This window comes from Papio anubis, chromosome 2 (genome assembly GCF_008728515.1).
Source record: "Papio anubis isolate 15944 chromosome 2, Panubis1.0, whole genome shotgun sequence".
Taxonomy (NCBI): domain Eukaryota; kingdom Metazoa; phylum Chordata; class Mammalia; order Primates; family Cercopithecidae; genus Papio; species Papio anubis.
The window spans coordinates 184489874-184508251 of NC_044977.1; the positions used below are offsets into that span (position 1 = coordinate 184489874).

The 18378-nt window shown below is 38.0% G+C and overlaps 1 protein-coding gene across 22 annotated transcripts in view; it reads left to right on the plus strand.

Moving 5' to 3' along the window:
* Window positions 1-18378, plus strand: part of LPP (LIM domain containing preferred translocation partner in lipoma) — a 735767-nt gene that overhangs the window by 263027 nt on the left and 454362 nt on the right. The gene's annotated exons all lie outside the window — the stretch shown is intronic.

Below are 18378 nucleotides of genomic sequence, written 5' to 3' on the forward strand. Positions count from 1 at the left end.
TGGTTCACAGTATATGCTGAGAATCAGAACTTCTGCATTTTTCTCATGGGGTTAGTGCCAGCTTTTGCTCTGGCCTTGACCAATGCAGGTACCTTTCTCTTCCCCATTTACCTTTCTCTTCCTCTAGGTCTCTGAAGAGTAGAGGTGGATATTTCCCTTCCCAGGTTGTGCCAACGTTATTACCACTGTTCCCTTTTGTTGTAGAATATTTTGGTCAGTAATCATCAGTAATCGCTAAGTAACAGAAAATCAAGGTTCAATAGCACGGTTTTCAAAAACAACCTCAAATACTATAAATAGTCTGTTTTCTAGTGTTAGCAGATTATGGTACTTGGAAATCATAAGCATTCAGCGGGGCCTTTGAGCTTATTTTAAATGCCTGCCTTTTGCTTTTATGTCTTTGCTAGAACTGTGTTCAATACCCAAAGACACAGCTTTCTCTTTGATAATTTTTCTAGGCTGTCTTTCCTGCCAGTCTTCCCAAAATCCCAGTGAATTTTGCAAGCACCTCATTAAACTAAATGCAGTTTTGGGAGAGATGAGATTGTGACCAAGGAGTTTTCTGGGTTTTACAAAAAGAATAAGAACAAGAACAGGAACTCCTAACAACCTAAAATGCATGCCTTGTGCAATATGGTTATCCCATGCAGAGCTACATAGTATAACGATCTCTGGAATCTCAAATGAATATGCTCCCTTTTCTCTGTCTTCATCCAGTTGGATAGTTCTGGTCTTCCTCCCTCATGTGTACATCTTTGAACTTGAACTACTGTATTATAGCCAGTGTTCTAACCTATATGCTTTTCTCTTTGGTGGCCCTGCTAATATAGAAAAGGTTAGGCTAATGTTCGTACCATATTTTTCTTTTTGGTGTCTTCTTGTGTGTGTGTGTGTGTGTGTGTTTGTATGTGTGTGTGTGTTTAATTATACTTTAGCTTCTGGGATACATGTGCAGAACGTACAGGTTTGTTACAGAGGTATACACATGCCATGGTGGTTTGCTGCACCCATCAACCCATCATTTACTTTAGATATTTCTCCTAATGTTATCCCTCCCTAAGCCCCCACCCCCCTGACAGGCCCTGGTGTGTGATGTTCCCCTCGCTGTGTCCATGTGTTCTCATTGTTCAGCTCCCACTTATGAGTGAGAACATGTGGTGTTTGGTTTTCTGTTCCTATGTTAGTTTGCTGAGAATGATGGTTTCCATCATTTTAGTCATAAAGTCTTTGTCCATTCCTATGTCCTGAATGATATTGCTTAGGTTTTCTTCTAGGGTTTTATAGTTTTGGGTCTCACATTTAAGTTTTTAATTCATCTTGAGTTAATTTTTGTATAAGGTGTAAGGAAGGGGTCCAGTTTCAGTTTTCGGCATATGGCTAGCCAGTTTTCCAAACAGCGTTTATTAAATAGAGAATCTCTCCCCATTGCTTGTTCTTGTCAGGTTTGTCAAAGATCAGATGGTTGTAGATGTGTGGTGTTATTTCTGAGGCCTGTGTTCTGTTACATTGGTTTATATATCTGTCTTGGTACCAGTACCATGCTATTTTGGTTACTGTAGCCTTGTAGTTTAGTTTGAAGTCAGGTAGCGTGATGCCTCCAGCTTTGTTCTTTTTGCTTAGGATTGTTGTGGCTATATGGGCTCCTTTTTGGTTCCATATGAAATTTAAAGTAGTTTTTCTACTTCTGTGAAGAATGACAATGCTAGCTTGATGGGGATAGCATTGAATCTGTAAATTACTTTGGACAGTATGGCCATTTTCATGATATTGATTCTTATCCGTGAGCATGGAATGTTTTTCCATTTGTTTGTATCCTCTCTTATTTCTTTGAGCAGTGGTTTGTAATTCTCCATGAAAGAGTCATTCATAGCTCTTGTAAGTTGTATTCCTAGGTATTTTATTTTCTTTGTAGCAATTGTGAATGGGAGTTCACTCATGATTTGGCTCTCTTTCTATTATTGGTTTTAGGAATGCTTGTGATTTTTGTACATTGATTTTGTATCCTGAGACTTTGCTGAAGTTGCTTATCAGCTTAAGGAGATTTTGGGTTGAGATGATGGGGTTTTCTAAATATACAATCTTGTCATCTGCAAACAGAGACAATTTGACTTCCCCTCTTCCTGTTTGAATACTCTTTATTTCTTTCTGTTGCCTGATTGCCCTGACTAGAACTTCCAATACTATGTTGAATAGGAGTGGTGAGAGAGGGCATTCTTGTCTTGTGCTGGTTTTCAAAGGGAAAACTTCAAGCTTTTGCCCATTCAGTATGATATTGGCTGTGGGTTTGTCATAAATAGCTCTTATTATTTTGAGACATGTTCCATTAATACCTAGTTTATTGAGAGTTTTTAGCATGAGATTGTGTTGAATTTTGTTGAAGGCCTTTTCTGCATCTATTGAGATAATAGTGTGGTTTTTGTCATTGGTTCTGTTTATGCGATCTCTTATGTTTATTGATTTGTGTATGTTGAATCAGCCTTGCATCCCAGGGATGAAGCTGACTTTTTCATAGCAGATAAGCTTTTTGATGTGCTACAGGATTCGGTTTTCCAGTATTTTATTGAGGTTTTTCACATTGATGTTCATCAGGGATATTGGCCTGAAATTTTCTTTTTTTGTTGTGTCTCTGCCAGGTTTTGGTAGCAGGATGATGCTGGCCTCATAAAATGAGTTAGGGAGGAGTCCCTCTTTTTCTAGTGTTTGGAATAATTTCAGAAGGATGGTAGCAAGCTCCTCTTTGTACCTCTGGTAGAATTTGGCTGTGAATCTGTCTGGTCCTGGACTTTTTTTGGTCAGTAGGCTATTAATTACTGCCTCAATTTCAGAACTTGTTATTGGTCTATTCAGGGATTTGAATTCTTCCTGGTTTAGTCTTGGGAGAGTGTATTTGTTGCAGAATCTATCCATTTCTTCTATATTTTCTAGTTTATTTGTGTAGAGGTGTTTATGGTATTATCTATTGGTAGTTTGTATTTCTGTGGGATCATTGATGATATCCCCTTTATCATTTTTTATTGTGTCTATTTGATTCTTCTCTCTTTTTTTCTTTGTTAGCCTGGCTGGTGGTCTATCTATTTTGTTAATCTTTTCAAAACACCAGCTTCTGGATTCATTGATTTTTTTGAAGGTTTTAGTTATTTCTTGTCTTCTGCTAGCTTTTGAATTTGTTTGCTCTTACTTCTCTAGTTCTTTTAATTGCAAAGTTAAGGTGTTGATTTGAGATCTTTCCCGCTTTCCCTGGTGGGTATTTACTGCTATAAATTCCCCTCTAAACACTGCTTTAGCTGTGTCCCAGAGATTCCGGCATGTTGTGTCTTTATTCTCATTGGTTTCAAAGAACTTACTTATTTCTGCCTTCATTTTGTTATTTATCCAGTATTCATTCAGGAGCAGGTTGTTCAGTTTCCATGCAGTTGTGTGGTGTTGAGTGAGTTTCTGAATCCTAAGTTCTAGTTTGATTGCACTGTGGCCTGAGATACTGTTTGTTATTTTGCATTTGCTGAGGAGTGTTTTACTTCCAATTATGTGGTCAATTTTAAAATAAATGTGATGTGGTTCTTAGAAGAATGTACATTCTGTTGATTTGCGGTGGAGAGTTCTGTAGATGTCTATTAGGTCTGCTTGGTGTAGAGCTGAGTTGAAGTCCTTGATATCCTTGTTAACCTTCTGTCTCGTTGATCTGTCTAATATCAGTGGGGTGCTAAAGTCTCCCACTATTATTGTGTGGTAGTCTGAATCTCTTTGTAGGTCTCTAAGAACTTGCTTTATGAATCTTGGTGCTCCCGTATTGGCTGCATATATATTTAGGGTAGTTAGCCCTATTTTTGGATTGCTCTGTTTACCATTATATAATGGCCTTCTTTGTCTTTTTTGATCTTTGTTGGTTTAATGTCTGTTTTATCAGAGACTAGGATTGCAACCCCTGCTTTTTTTTTGCTTTCCATTTGCTTGGTAAATATTCCTCCATGCATTTATTTTGAGCCTATATGTGTCCTTGCATCTGAGATGGGTCTCCTGAATACAGCACACCGATGGGTCTTGACCCTCTATCCAGTTTGCCAGTCTGTGTCTTTTAATTGGGTCCTTTAGCCTGTTTACATTTAAGGTTAACATTGTTATGTGTGAATTTGTTCCTGTCTATGATGCTAGCTGGTTATTTTGCCTGTTAGTTGATGCAGTTTCTTCATGGTGTTGATGGTCTTTACAATTTGGTATGTTTTTGCAGTGGCTGGTACTGTACTGGTTTTTCCTTTCCATATTTAGTGCTTCCTTCAGGAGCTCCTGTAAGGCAGGCCTCGTGGTGAGAAAAACCTCTCAGCATTTGCTTGTCTGTAAAGGATGTTATTTCTCCTTTGCTTATGAAGCTTAGTTTGGCTGGATATGAAATTCTGGGTTGAAAATTCTTTTCTTTAAGAATGTTGAATATTGACCCCCATTCTCTTCTGGCTTATAGGGTTTCTGCAGAGAGATCCGCTGTTAGTCTGATGGGGTTCCCTTTGTGGTACCCGACCTTTCTCTCTGGCTGCCCTTAACATTTTTTCCTTCATTTCAACCTTGGTGGGGTAACCCGATTTTTCTCTCTGGCTGCCCTTAACATTTTTTCCTTTATTTCAACCTTAGTGAATCTGACAATTATCCTGTGGCTGCTCTTCTTGAGGAGTATCTTTTTGGTGTTCTCTGTATTTCCTGAATTTGGATGTTGGTCTGTCTTCCTAGGTTGGGGAAGTTCTCCTTTCTTTCAGAGATTCCCTGCCCAGAGAGGAAGACTCTATAGAGGCAGTCTGTCTACAGTGACTTTGTGGTACTGAGGTAGGCTTTGCCCTATTCTAACTTCCTGGAGGCTTTGTTTACATTGTGATGGGAAAACTGGCTACTCAAGCCTCAGTAATGGGGGATACGCCTCTCCCCACCAAGCTGGAGCATCCCAGGTCAACTTCAGACTGCTGTGCTGGCAGCGAGAATCTCAAGCGAGTGGATCTTAGCTTGCTGGGCTCCATGGGGGTGGGGTCCACTGAGCTAGAACACTTGGCTCCCTGACTTTAGTCCCCTTTTCAGGGGAGTGAATGGTTCTGCCTAGCTGGCATTCCAGGAGCCACTGGGGTATGAAAAAAACAAACTCCTGCAGCTAGCTCGGTGTCTGCCCACATGGCCACCCAGTTTGGTGCTTGAAACCCAGGGCCCTGGTGGTGTAGGCACCTGAGGGAATCTCCTGGTCTGCGGGTTGCAAAGACCGTGGGAAAAGGGTAGTATCTGGGGCGGAATGCACGGTTCCTCATGGCAGGTCCCTCATGGCTTCTCTTGGCTAGGAGAGGGAATTCCCTGACCCCTTGTGCTTCCAGGGTGAGGTGATGCTCCACCCTGCTTAGGCTTGCCCTCCGGGGGCTGTACCCACTGTCTAACCAGTCCCAGTGAGATGAGCCAAGCACTTCAGTTGGAAATGCAGAAATCACCCACCTTCTGAGTTGATCTGTCTGGGAGCTGCAGACCGGAGCTGTTCCTATTTGGCCATCTTCAACCTAAGTCCCATATTTTGCTTTTACTTTGGGACTTGTTCTAGACTACAAATGTTCTAGAATACAGACAGTATTGTATTGCAGGGGGCTTTACATGTCTATAGTGGTTCTCTGTCCTTTTAACACGAGTAATAACCACCTGGGGAACTTCAAAAAGTTTCCAAGCTTGGGTCTCACCCTCAGATATTGTAATGTAATTGCTCTGGGATGGGCACTATCTTTTTTTTTTTTTTTGCACTATCCATTTCTAGAACTACTAAGATAGGCCAATCTCTTACTGATGCTTGAGTTCATATAATCACTGTCAAGGTGTTTTTTAGGCTTATATTGAATATTTCTAGTGCAGGAAACTAAAAGAACACTTTCTGTCTTAAGGCAGTTCTGATTTTTTTAGAGATCAGATTTATTTTTATTTAAATTCTGCCTTCATAACATGTGAGATTGTCTTTTAGTCTTATAAATTTATAATTTCTAGCCATGGAGTTTAGTTAGTACTTAAAATTGTAACTCCCTGCCCTTCAAAAAAACAAAAACAAAATAAGAACAACCTGATCACATCTTTATAATTGTGACTCAGTCCTCATCAGATAGGGCCTTTCTCTTCTTCACTTTCGAGTTATAAATCCTGGGGAAAGGAACAATGAGGAACAAGCAGACAAACAAATAGAATAAGTACTTTCTATAGTGAGGCAGCACTAGAGTTACCTTGTTAACTAAATGGAGAGCTGGAACTCTAAGCTTTTCATCATTATATTGACAGTGTATAACATATAGTTAAGTCACAGAAGAAACATTCAATTATTATTATCGAATAAGTAATAATTATGAGGTTTATTAAGAGGGCCCAGTTCAATTTATATGTGCAAAACTTATGCCCTTAATTGTAACAATACTTTAGAAATTATAGTGGAAGTAAGTCCTTTTGCAGAGAGAATACACCTTAAAATGCCTGGGCACAAATTTAATGAGAGATACGTTGTTCTATATCCCAATGAAAACAAAAAGCCGAAGTAATGATCTCAAACTCTCTAGAAGGACATAAAGCTTAATAGTAACAGTCCCTGATGCAGGTGGATCCTCTTAGGCAGTCTTACATTTGCACTGGTCTTACTATATGGTGGAAATGAGTGTATGTTTCATTCATAGCATCATTCCCGTTACTTTAGATTGAAAGCATTTCCCTATATTTTGGTAAAACCTGCTGCTCCTGAAACCTACCTTTGTTCCTAGTCCTGCCCTTATAAATGGCAAAAAATAAAGCCAATTCATCTTGCTTATATGAGCCAGTCTTATAATAGAGATATGTCCTTCATTCTTTTCTTTAAGCTGAATAGTTCCACTGCAGAGTCTCTTAATTATTTAAGGTAGTCCATCCTGAAAGACGTCATTTGTAAGGAACATAATTCTATTGAATGCAGAAAGGGAATGGCAAGGTTCTTTCAGAGAATTCCTTTTCCTGAACAAAGGTGCAATTGCCAGGAAGCACCTTCACATTTTTCTACAGCTTGTCAGGCTTCCTTATAGCACTGTTATATGTGGCAATATTATGATTGACATTAAAAAATGTGTGTATTTTTGAAAGAACTATTTCCTTTATTTTAAATAGAAAAGAACATAGCATCTCTGGGAGTAGGAATATCAAAAATAAATTAAAAACCTTTCTTGTGATTACATTAACCAGATTGATTAGGACAAATAGGGTTTATCTATAGCTTAATAAAGAAGTTATTATTTCCTCAAAATTTAGACTTACTAGGCCTAAAGGAGCATAGAGGTCTTTAGACTTAGTAAGTCTAAATTTTGAGGAAATAAATTGGAAAAACTAGAGCTCAGAATGAGTAATAGTAAAGGCAAAACTAAGATTATTAAGAAAATTATCAGAATTTCCTATGTGATTTTTTTTTTTAACAACTTCCCCTGGCTTATATTGTACATGGGTTTCAGTTATCTTACAGCTCTTTAATTATTTTTTAAAGTAGGGTAACATTTTATCTTCCTTCTCTCTGTCTCTATCAAGGGTTTGTTATTTGAGCATTACAGTTACACACCACCACTCTCTGGTTGTACCGTGACTGATATATCAGTTAATTGGAAAAGTGAACAAAACTCTTTAAACTCAACCTATACAATTAAGATGATGAAGTGGCAGCAATCATTGTGCTCTTTTACTTACCTGTGTGATTTGTTACACTCTGTGTTTATTTAGAATGTAAATAACGCGCAGTTAGAGTAATAGATGCAGATGATTGAACATCCTTAGACATCTGGAGAAGCAGCACTGGCAAGATTCTCTCTGAAAATTTCTGAAAATCTTTTTGTTGCAACCTGAGAAGGCATAGATATAACTGAAAGCCTAATAGTAAGGCCAAATTCAATCAAGTTGAAAATGCTTTACACCATCACTGATGATGTTGTGTCTTTCCCACCCAGCTCAACATTGAGATTTTTTTTTTTGATATGTAGAATTTATTTGTTCCAGAATTTTCCTTTCAATTCATCAAATCATTACATAATTAACTTTTTTTTTTCTTTTGGATTTCTTGACTCTCAAATGATTTTACTCTTTTTAGAGAGCTACAGCCACAGTTTTCTTAAATATAGGGATTTTTGAGGTATCATATTTTGCTAATGGTAAGTTTATAGTATTCCTAAGCAGCTTATCTCATGCAGTTTTCTCTATATTGAATACGGTTCAGATGAAAATTAACCTGTGTGAAAGTGTTGTCATCTGGAATGACTGCCTCTTACCTTAGAAAACAGTCAGTCCAAGGTTGAGAACACATCTGAGAAACTGTGCCTATTTTGAGAAATACCAAGAAATTTTTATTCACTGGAACAGCTGCCAGGAAACTTGTTGGTCATAGACGAGTGCCTTAGTTGGGCATTTTTTTCAGAAGTAGAGAAAGGCAAAGCTAGAGTCACCGAGGGATTGGAAGGATGAAAGACATGTAGTTGGAAGCTGGGCACTGTGGAAGACCAAAACACTCTTCAAACGTTCTACTTTCAAGAGTAAACCCATTCCCTAGGAGCATGAGACAGAGTATGAAGAGCCATGATTTTTAGCTAAGACCTAACATTTATCTTACAGTTTGATTTTGTTGTGAATATTATCTCAGAATTATGCAGGGATGGTCCATCAAAAGGGGACACCAAAAAGGTCTGTCAGAGTCGAGCTGACTTTATCTTAGTCATGCTGAAAAGTAGGCGGCAGTCAATCAAAATGGCAATCACTGAACAAGACAAGAGTTCACTGGAGAGAAGGGTAAATGGGAAGGACACTCCCTGCATTCTTGAGGCCTGTGTAGATCAACAAATGACTCTGGGTTGGTTTCCACAGTTGTAAAACAATGAGATTGAACAATATTGTTTCTTCACTTCCTTCCTGCTCTAAGATTGTACGAAAGTATGATTCAACGACATATATTGCGTAAAATTGGTTACTCCTGAAGTGCATGAAGTAAAATTGTTCCCATAGAATATCGTGAATTCAGTTAGGTTGTGACATGGGTCATAGACTCCACAGTCTGGGCGCCCTCAATATATTCCTCTGACAACCCCATGTCCTTTCATTCTAAGCTCATATCCTTACACATTTTTTTCTCTACACCTGAGCAAAATATACATTCATGTTCTTAAGTGCAAGTAGTTCATGAGGAAGGTAACATTTAATTTGTTCCTACTATATGCCAGATATCTGATATGTCATCTTTATAGCACTATTTGAAGTTTGGTACTAATATTTCCATTTTTCAAGTGATGAAATTAAGGCTCAGAGAGATAGTAAGTTGCCCAGGGCATCGTGACTTATAAATAATGGATCTTAGATTTGAACACAAATATCTCTAAATCCAAACTTCATGATTTTTCTACTGTATTTCATTTGCTCACTTCCAAAGTCTATACAAAAATATTTGTTAAATGTGCATGTACTGAGATACAGATATCTACTATATCTATATATACAGCGATAGCTATCAAAAGGGGAGAGGTCATCTAAATCTTTGACAAAAGTATGTCAAAATGGAACCCTGCCAGAAGGACTTAATTTTTAATAGAAATCAGAGCATTAGCTGAAGCCACGAAGTTCTAAGATTAAAATGTAGCTGTGAATTGGGGAGGATTCAGAGAGGTCTTTATGTATATGCTATAGGTGATCATGTGTGAATTTGACCTGTGGCAAGAAGAACTTTTTTTTTTTTTTTTTTTTTTTGAGACAGCGTCTCGCTCTGTCGCCCAAACTGGAGTGTAGTGGCCGGATCTCAACTCACTGTGAGCTCCACCTTTCGGGTTTACGCCATTCTCCTGCCTCAGCCTCCCGAGTAGCTGGGACTACAGGCGCCCGCCACCTCGCTCGGCTAGTTTTTTTTGTATTTTTTAGTAGAGACGGGGTTTCACCGGGTTAGCCAGGATGGTCTCGATCTCCTGACCTTGTGATCCGCCCGTCTCGGCCTCCCAAAGTGCTGGGATTACAGGCTTGAGCCACCGCGCCCGGCCAGAACTTTTTTTTTTTAAAGTTCTTCCAGGTTATCCTTGTGTTTCGGTGGCAGAATAAAGAAATGAATGTCTTGCTGGTTCTTCCAGGTTGTATGAGGATAATATCACCCAGGGATGATATGCTAGATAAAGACCCAGGATCTTTATTACTTTTTTACGTTTAGTTTTGTTGCTGTTGCTTACATTTCTAGTCCTTTTTGACAGCATTAGAACCTTTAAAAGGAACTCGTCACCTTTTCTTTTTCCTTTTCCTGAAATGCGTGGATGGGAGGATTGGATAAGAGCCTCAAGGGATGGAAAGAAGAGCTCAGTGCGAACACACATTCGTTTATTCATTTAGCAAACATCCATTGAGTGCCTAGGACCTTTACGGTATTCTGCCAAGAGCTGTGCAGGATAGGAATGAAAAAGGGATGACCTTTGCTTTGGCTATGTACACCAGAAAAAGGAGCAGAGGCTGGAGGACTCTTGCCAAGAAGCTATTTAGTGGTTCTCTGAGAGCCTCTGAGAGCCTTATCCCTATCTAGGCTGGAGATTAACTCAGACATTTTTTCAAATTCTGTTTATTTACCTCTAAAATATTAAGAATAAGGAGGTGGCGTGGAGCTTTTACTGAAATGTATTTCAATTTGAGTATTGACCGTTATAGTGATGGATACAGTTGATCCATCACAACCACCATTTCAAAGGAAGGTGGGGAAATCCTTTGACCTTGTGTGGAAAATAACTGAGGAAATTTTGGTCTGACGGTTGTGAGAGAGTTGAGAAAGTCAATCATTTTGTAACTAGGCACAGCAATCTTGTATGAACCATGTCAGGATGTTGTCTGCATGCCGTCTTTGCTGATCACAGTAATCGGGTCATAAGAGAAAGGGAAGTAATAGAGTGTCTCTTAGCAACCAACCCCAGGAAAAAGAAAATTACTCAAACCCAGCCATCTAGCCAGAGAAGTAGAAAGAAAAAAAATATTCTCATCGTCTGCTGAAAGAGCTCAGGGATGAGAGGGAGAGAGAGAGAAAGTGAGAGAGAGAGGAAAAAGGAGAGAGAGAGGGAGGGAGAAAGAAGAAAGGGAGAGAGAGAGAGGAGAAAATAGGAAGGAGAGAGAGAGGAGGGAGAAGAGAGGCCAGGGAGAAAGAGGAAGGTATGGAGAGACAGGAGGGAGAGAGAGAGAGAAAGAAAAGAAGGAAGGAAAAAAGCAGAAAGAAGTAAACAAAAAACTGAAACCTTTTATTTCTTTGCCTTCCTTTGTCTTGGTGTTATGTTTTTAAAAAATTTTTATTTCAGAAAGAGATAAAGAGGCAAAGAGTGGGTGAGGACAAAAGAAACCCTGTCTCCTAAAACAGGAACTTGATAGTCCACATCGTGAGAGAAAGCGGGGAGGACAAATGGTAGTATGCCTTCGTCGTGTCCCATGTTTCTCATTGTTTCCAGTTGCAATCTGGATTACTCTTCAGAAGTAGTAGGAAGATGAAGTCTGCAGGTGCTGTGATCAGTGTTCTAAGACCTGTTTTTGAATTCCCTGCTTGTTAATTGTGTAACAGTCAGTTCTACAGCTTACTGCAGACTTTATAGTAATGACTTTCAAACTTTGTTTTATTCTGACATAAATAGCAGTAAGAAATACGTATTACATTGACAAGGGCGTATGTATGTACATGTCAATGTAATATTTATTGTGAGTGTAATATTTATTATGTTAAGTGAAATTTTCATATATATATTTTTTTCATATAGAGGCCCTTTATGTGATACATACTAATGTTTTCTATTCAATTTCATTACAACAATTTTTTGGGAGCCCCGCTGAATTGATTGTATGACCCTAATGAGTTACTTCCTTCCATTTGAAAACACCAGTCTAGGATCAGCACTTGCCTTACGTTTTGATTTTGCTAGAGTGGAGCCAAGCAGCAAGTTCAGTCTTGGTGAAGAGTCTTTGGCCAGCACTGTGATGTTCAGAGTAACAGCTATTTAAGCAAAATATTTTCTTGTCATCTGTTAAGTAGATGTATCATAAAGAGTCTGTCCTGGTTTGGAATTTAAGAGGATAAACCTGAGGCAACTCCCCTTGGACTATCCGCAGCTTAGAAAAGTGCCAGAGTGTGTTCAAGAAGCACCAGACTGGACTCACGAGACCTGGTTGCACTTGATGGGATCCTTTTCTCACTCTGAACCTGGGGTCAATGATGGATCGAATTAGATAATGTCATAAATTCCTTCTGGCTGTAACATCTTGGAATTTATAGCTGGATGGGGCTCCAGAAACCATCCTGTCTAATTTCTTTGTTTCCAAAATTTAGTTCTAGAAAAGGAATATGATAGACTTCCTACTTTCTTTAAAGATCTGTGCTAGAAACAAGTATACATGAAAGATTGAAGCTTAGTACATAACTTCAAACATTGCAATGTAGTATAGGAGTATACTGTGCGCACATATAAACATAATTCGAAGAAAAGACATAATTTGTTAAACACTACAGGTAGGGTAGAAGTAAAATATAAAAACTCAGAAAAATGATAATTTAATCTTACCGGGAAGATAATGGCTGAATGCTACACTAGTATATAAGAAGGAAGGCTTTGCTATGGACTTTGAGGGAAGGAAAATATTGATAATAATAGAATGTTCCAGGTAGATTAAATGTTGTAGGTAATGAAAGAATGGAGTCTTAATTGTCTCCTTTGAGTTCTGTTTTTTGACCTCATTGAACTCACAAGGGTTGACTTTTTACCAGTAAATATTCCTATTATTTTATAGCTGTTTTTTCTTCCAATTTAACATGACTTTTTAATAATGATCCATTGCCCACATTTAGTGATAAGGTGAGGTTTGATTAAAGAGTATTTGTACAGTACTACCTCCTACTTGGAGACACATGTTTGTATAAACACAAGGTGTTATATAATTTTTTTCTCTGTTGGGGAGAGGGGGGAAGTAAATAAGGAAACATAAATTAATACCTGTTGTCTTTTCAGGATAAATAATGCCTGAATATATTTCTCTTTCTTTCTTTTTTCCTAATTCGGGTTTCATTTGTTTGATTTTACCTTTATAAGTTTATAAACCATGGAAATACCCCATATTTTTGGGGATATTGGAAATAATTTCTGTGATGTCACTTTCTGAATCAGACTAAGGTTTGTGTATTATATCAGTGAAGGGAAATAAGTACATAAACCAGAATTAATCTGAAGATGTTGTGTTTGTAATGTTTCTTCCATTTTATGCCTTTCCTTGAAACTTCCGGCACTTGCACATCTCACTCAATCTTCCAGTTCTCCATGACTTTTCTGCTGTCATAAAGAGACAAAAGGCATATGACTTTCTCCAGCTGCATTTCCTGACCTGTTTCCTTGCCATGGATTGCTTCTAAAGCAACATTCCCACCATTTGAACTTCCATTCTTCCTCTGTCCCAAACCTAATATTAACAATAACAAGAGCCAATACAATTCTTCATTATAATATGGTGTTTTACATTCAAAGCACACACAGTCCTTACTTTATTTGATCCTCAGAACTCGTGGATGTGTAAATGGCAAGAGTTCCATTGCACAGATTACTAAAGTGAAATATCTAGAGGTAATGTCACCTAGTAGTACTAACTATAATGTTGTGATACCAATATCAGAATAACAGGGCTCCTGACTTCTGGCCCAAGAGAGATAAGGTGGATCATTTTAAGGTTTTGGCTGATATACCATTGACATGATCAGTTTTAGTACATTTTATTTTACATTTTATTTTACATTTTATTTTATTTCTTTTCAATTTCCGCTAAAAGAAATGGAACTACTAGTGCTTAGGGGGTCAGCATCAGAACCAGATCTTTGATTCCCAGATTTAACATTTCCTAGATTCTGTGTTCTAATCGTCTCAATGGACAGTGCAGATATCACTTGAGAAACATGTTTGCATTTCATAAACAAACTCCTGTTTATTTTCAATATTTTCTATGTATAAGTAGTGTTTATGTAAGCATATGTTTACTTAGGACCCAATATCTGTTCAGTACTGTTAATTGCCTTGGGAGAAAACAACAGTAAAAATGTAAGGCCTGGGATTTCTATGCAAAAGGCTAAAAAGTGCTTTTGGTGAGATTTTAAAAATAGAAAACCAATTAGAAAATAATTAGGTGCATAGCGGTAGGCCCAGACTTGAATTTCAACATGAATTTTGAAAAAGAATGTGTATTTTAAGGCCTACATGGGCAAAAGTAGATGGGCTTTAACATTTGTGTAGGTATAGATTATCTGTGGGTGAAGGATGGGTAGTGGGATGGTGAGCAGGCAGAGTGGGGTTGGGGTGTGGGGTGGCACAGCCAGCTTTAATGGAGACATGTGACTCCGAAGAGGGGTAGGACATGAGGTGTGTAGAGCAACAGGTTTCAGAGGTGCAGTAGGGATGATCTAGGGGATCAGAGAGGAAATGAATAAAGACTCTGCCAACCTTTCAGCCTGGAGCCTAGAGCCGCAGTGTGAGTTAAAGATGTAAATTCCTTGGAATTAAGAACCATACCTTATTTAGCCATTTATACAGCTGCTCACCATGGTAATAATTAGAAATTAAGATGATGATCTTTGATGTGAGCAACTTTCCTAAATAACACTTGATACTGCTGATAAATGAGACTTAGGTACGGTGCTTTTTCTGTAGGATTCAGGCCTAAATGGATCTAGGAGAATACTAGAGCTTCCGTTCCAAAGTACGTGCATTTGAATGATATGCTAAGTAATGCCTTGTGTATCCTTCAACAGGAAAAGTTCCTGTTATTAGGATAATTTGATATGCACTTGATGTTTACTAATATGTTTCAATCAAATCAATCCTTCTTGGATTTTTTTTGTTCTTTGTGGACTTTTAGTTAAGTTTAAAGATATTCTGTACACTTAAATATGTACACAAATGACTTTATAACAAGAAAACAGATTTGTTTAAAAAATAAACCTACAATTCTGTCTCTCAACACATCAACTCCATTTTCTCTGTGCTCTTTTAGTTTTTGCCAATATATGTCTATAGCTTTCATTATATGTAACTAAAGATAGACATAATTTTGCTTGTTTTCACTTAATATTACAGAATAAGAATTCCCCACTGTCATATTTAGCAATGGCATTATAGTTATTGAAGTAGGCACCCCAGAATTTATTGAACTATTGCCATATTACTGGTTGTATGTGTTATTTCACTGCTGTTAGTGTTTTTATGTTAGAGAACATAATGAAGGTCTTCATGGGTATAGCTTTTTGAGAAGCTAGACATGTTGAAGAAATTGGGAGCATGTTATTACTAGCTTCTATGAATTGGTACTTACTTTGCTATCCCTTTAATTCAATTCCATTCTGCAGTAAGTGTGATAGCTTTGCTGAAGTACTTGGGGGCCACAAGGACATTTGTAACTGGTTAAGTTGGAAGATATTTATTTGTATGAGATGGGTAGGGACAGGATGGACAGGCTGTTTTTCTTGGCCACACCCACTGAATTTAAATAGGCAATGGAGATAAATCAATTGTGGCCCAGTTAGACTGCCTGGATATAATATCCTTTTGGACTGGATCGTGTCGTTTCCTTGAGGTCGGGATGGCTAAGCATGGTGATGGATCATAACTGAGCAAATAGACAGAGGCTGGTTAGAATGCATGACCAGTCATAGCTGTGTAACTGAGGGACTGATGATATTCCTGTGACTAATGAAAAAGCCCAATCTTAGAGTAACTGTGGTAATTATAATGAGAATACTAGGAAAACATTTGAAGGTGTTAATTGTGTTCCAGACACTATTCTATGCATTTCATACACACACACACACACACACACACACACACATTTATTTAATCCTCATAATATTATGAGATAGTGCTATTATTAATATTCATTTTCTGGATGAGGAAACTGAGGCCTCAATCAGTGAAATAACTTGCTCTGAGTTCCATATTAAGTAGTACTACCCAGGCAACCTGGCCCCAGAGCTTACTTACACGTGTAGTGACTACACTGTTCTTCCCGTTTGTGAGGTGGTGAAACTGCGGAGACAGGCGTGGCATACCTACAGAACAGGACTAAAATCTCATAGGTTTTTGAACTTATTAGGCAGACCTAAGGTTTTTTACACTTCCCCAGGCTATAGAACAGAACTAATCTCTTAGCCTTAATGTCACTATAACCTCAAAACCAGGTGAAGAGAATTATGATGGTGAGCAGAGGTTAGGACACTTATTATAGTTGTTACCTCATTTATTTAGTTCTTTGTTTCTTAGAGACTAAGATTCTGGCACATAGCAGGTTCCCATTAAATACCTATTAATTTAAAGTTTAAAACAAGGAATGAATGGATAAATGAATCATTGAATGCATATGTCTATTTCTTGGAGGTCTAATCAAGTTTTCAAAACTTTGACTCACCTGTAGTTAGTGCAGAGTATGTATGGTCATTCTGCTAGAGCAAAATCTTAGTGTAAGATTAAAGAACTCTGCAAACTGAAAATATGCAGGTACACTAGTTTTAAAATGTATTAGTTTGATTAATTATTGTCATTTTCTGATAAAGAAAGGGGAGTAGTCTCCCCTAAAGTTTGGTGATTAAGTCACCAGCCACCTTTTCTATTTTGGTGGTTGTGGTAATTGATGTTTCCTGGAAATTTTCCCCCTGTTCTATTAATACTGTCAAAGGGGGTTACAGCCATGACTCACTCCAGGAAGTCAACCATCATTCGCTTCCTCAATCTTACCAAACAGTCCCCATGTACAAAATCAACGACTTCTGCAAACTAGTTACTTTACAGCTCTCAAGAAAGTTCTAGAAAATACAGCTTTTGTGTTTCGCTCTGTGCTTCCTGCCATGGCAGAGAGTAAAACAAACCTTCATGCTTTGCTTCTTGGTAGTCTGGAGATAATTGACCAGTTAGGTAACTAGTGTAGTCTCACTCAAGAGAAATCCCGCTTGCTGTCTAACAGAAGTCCCTCGGCACTCAGATTTGCAAAGTTAACCTGGGGGACGGTTCATGAACTCTAGTGGAGTCTATACTTCTTAATGGTGTATACCTGGCTTTATGTTTCTGTATTCATTATTTTGCTCACTGTTTAATTAAATAATGAATGCTTTAACCTGTTCAACACATAACTCCGTATGTCTTAGCAGTGCTGTGTAGTAGACACCATCATAGGCACTGAGGATGCGGTATAGACATGGTAGCTGCCCTTGGGAACCTTCTATCCTGGTTATTGTTCACTATATTACCAAGTTAACCACAGAGAGAACAAGTTCAGAGAATACACAGGCTGTGGGCTTGTCCTAAAGGAATCAATCTGTAACCAACATGTCTAAAGTTGTTCAGAATAAGATTATTCCACTTAATTCTGTAATTTATTTTGTCTGGAATTCATCTCATCTGTGCCCCCACCCTCACTCATATACATAAACACAGAGATGGAACTTAACTGTGCATTCTCGTGGTACTTAAAATTTTGTACCTTGGATTATCAAAATTTTTGTTCATGTCCTAGCTTCTCTGCAAGTTCTTTGGTTAAAACCAATGTGTGACACATCTCTGGATCAGAAATGTCTTCCTTTCTACCTTTCCCCTTCCCCAGCCTTCCTAGTCTCCTAGCACAGTGCCAGATAAATGACAGCTGTTTAATATGTTTGGTAAATGCTAGCTCTGTGTGATCGTAGAAAAGTTAATGAACTTTGCTGATTTTCAGCGTCCTCTTTCGTAAAAAAGAGAATAATAACTGTTTCTACTTCCCAGGTTGTTGTCAAGGTTAAGTATTATATTTAAAGTTTTTTTTTTTTTAGTGGTGACTAGCACTTAGTAAGCACTTACTGAATGTTATCATTAATAAATTATCTTACTGCTACTTATAAAGCAGTAGCATTTCCTTCTAGGGTTTTCTTGTAGTCCTTCATGATTGATAGAGAAGAGACATGCAGTCTAGGATTTCACATCAACTTTTTAAATATAGGAAACCAGATGTAAATATGCTGCTTTGGTTATTTACATCTCACATTCTTGCATGATTGCTGACAAAACATTAAGTAAAAATTATGCTACTCTTTCCCTGAGATGTCAATTGATGGTCACATTAAAGTCACAAGATTTTTCCTGATACTTATTGCTGGTACCAATTTTACCATAGGTTATGTTAATTAGTATCATCACTCAGTGGTGCAGTTTGACCTTTGGGCTTTGATTCCAGTCCTTTGTTTATTCTGACTGTGAATGGAGGAGTCAGGCAGAATGACCTTTACATATCTTTACCTCCTTCTCCTGTCTTCTGCTGGCATAGAAAACTTTGCATAAAGAAGGGCAGCAGAGTAACTGCAAAATTGCTGTGATTATAAAGAAAATTGTATTATAATGAGAAATC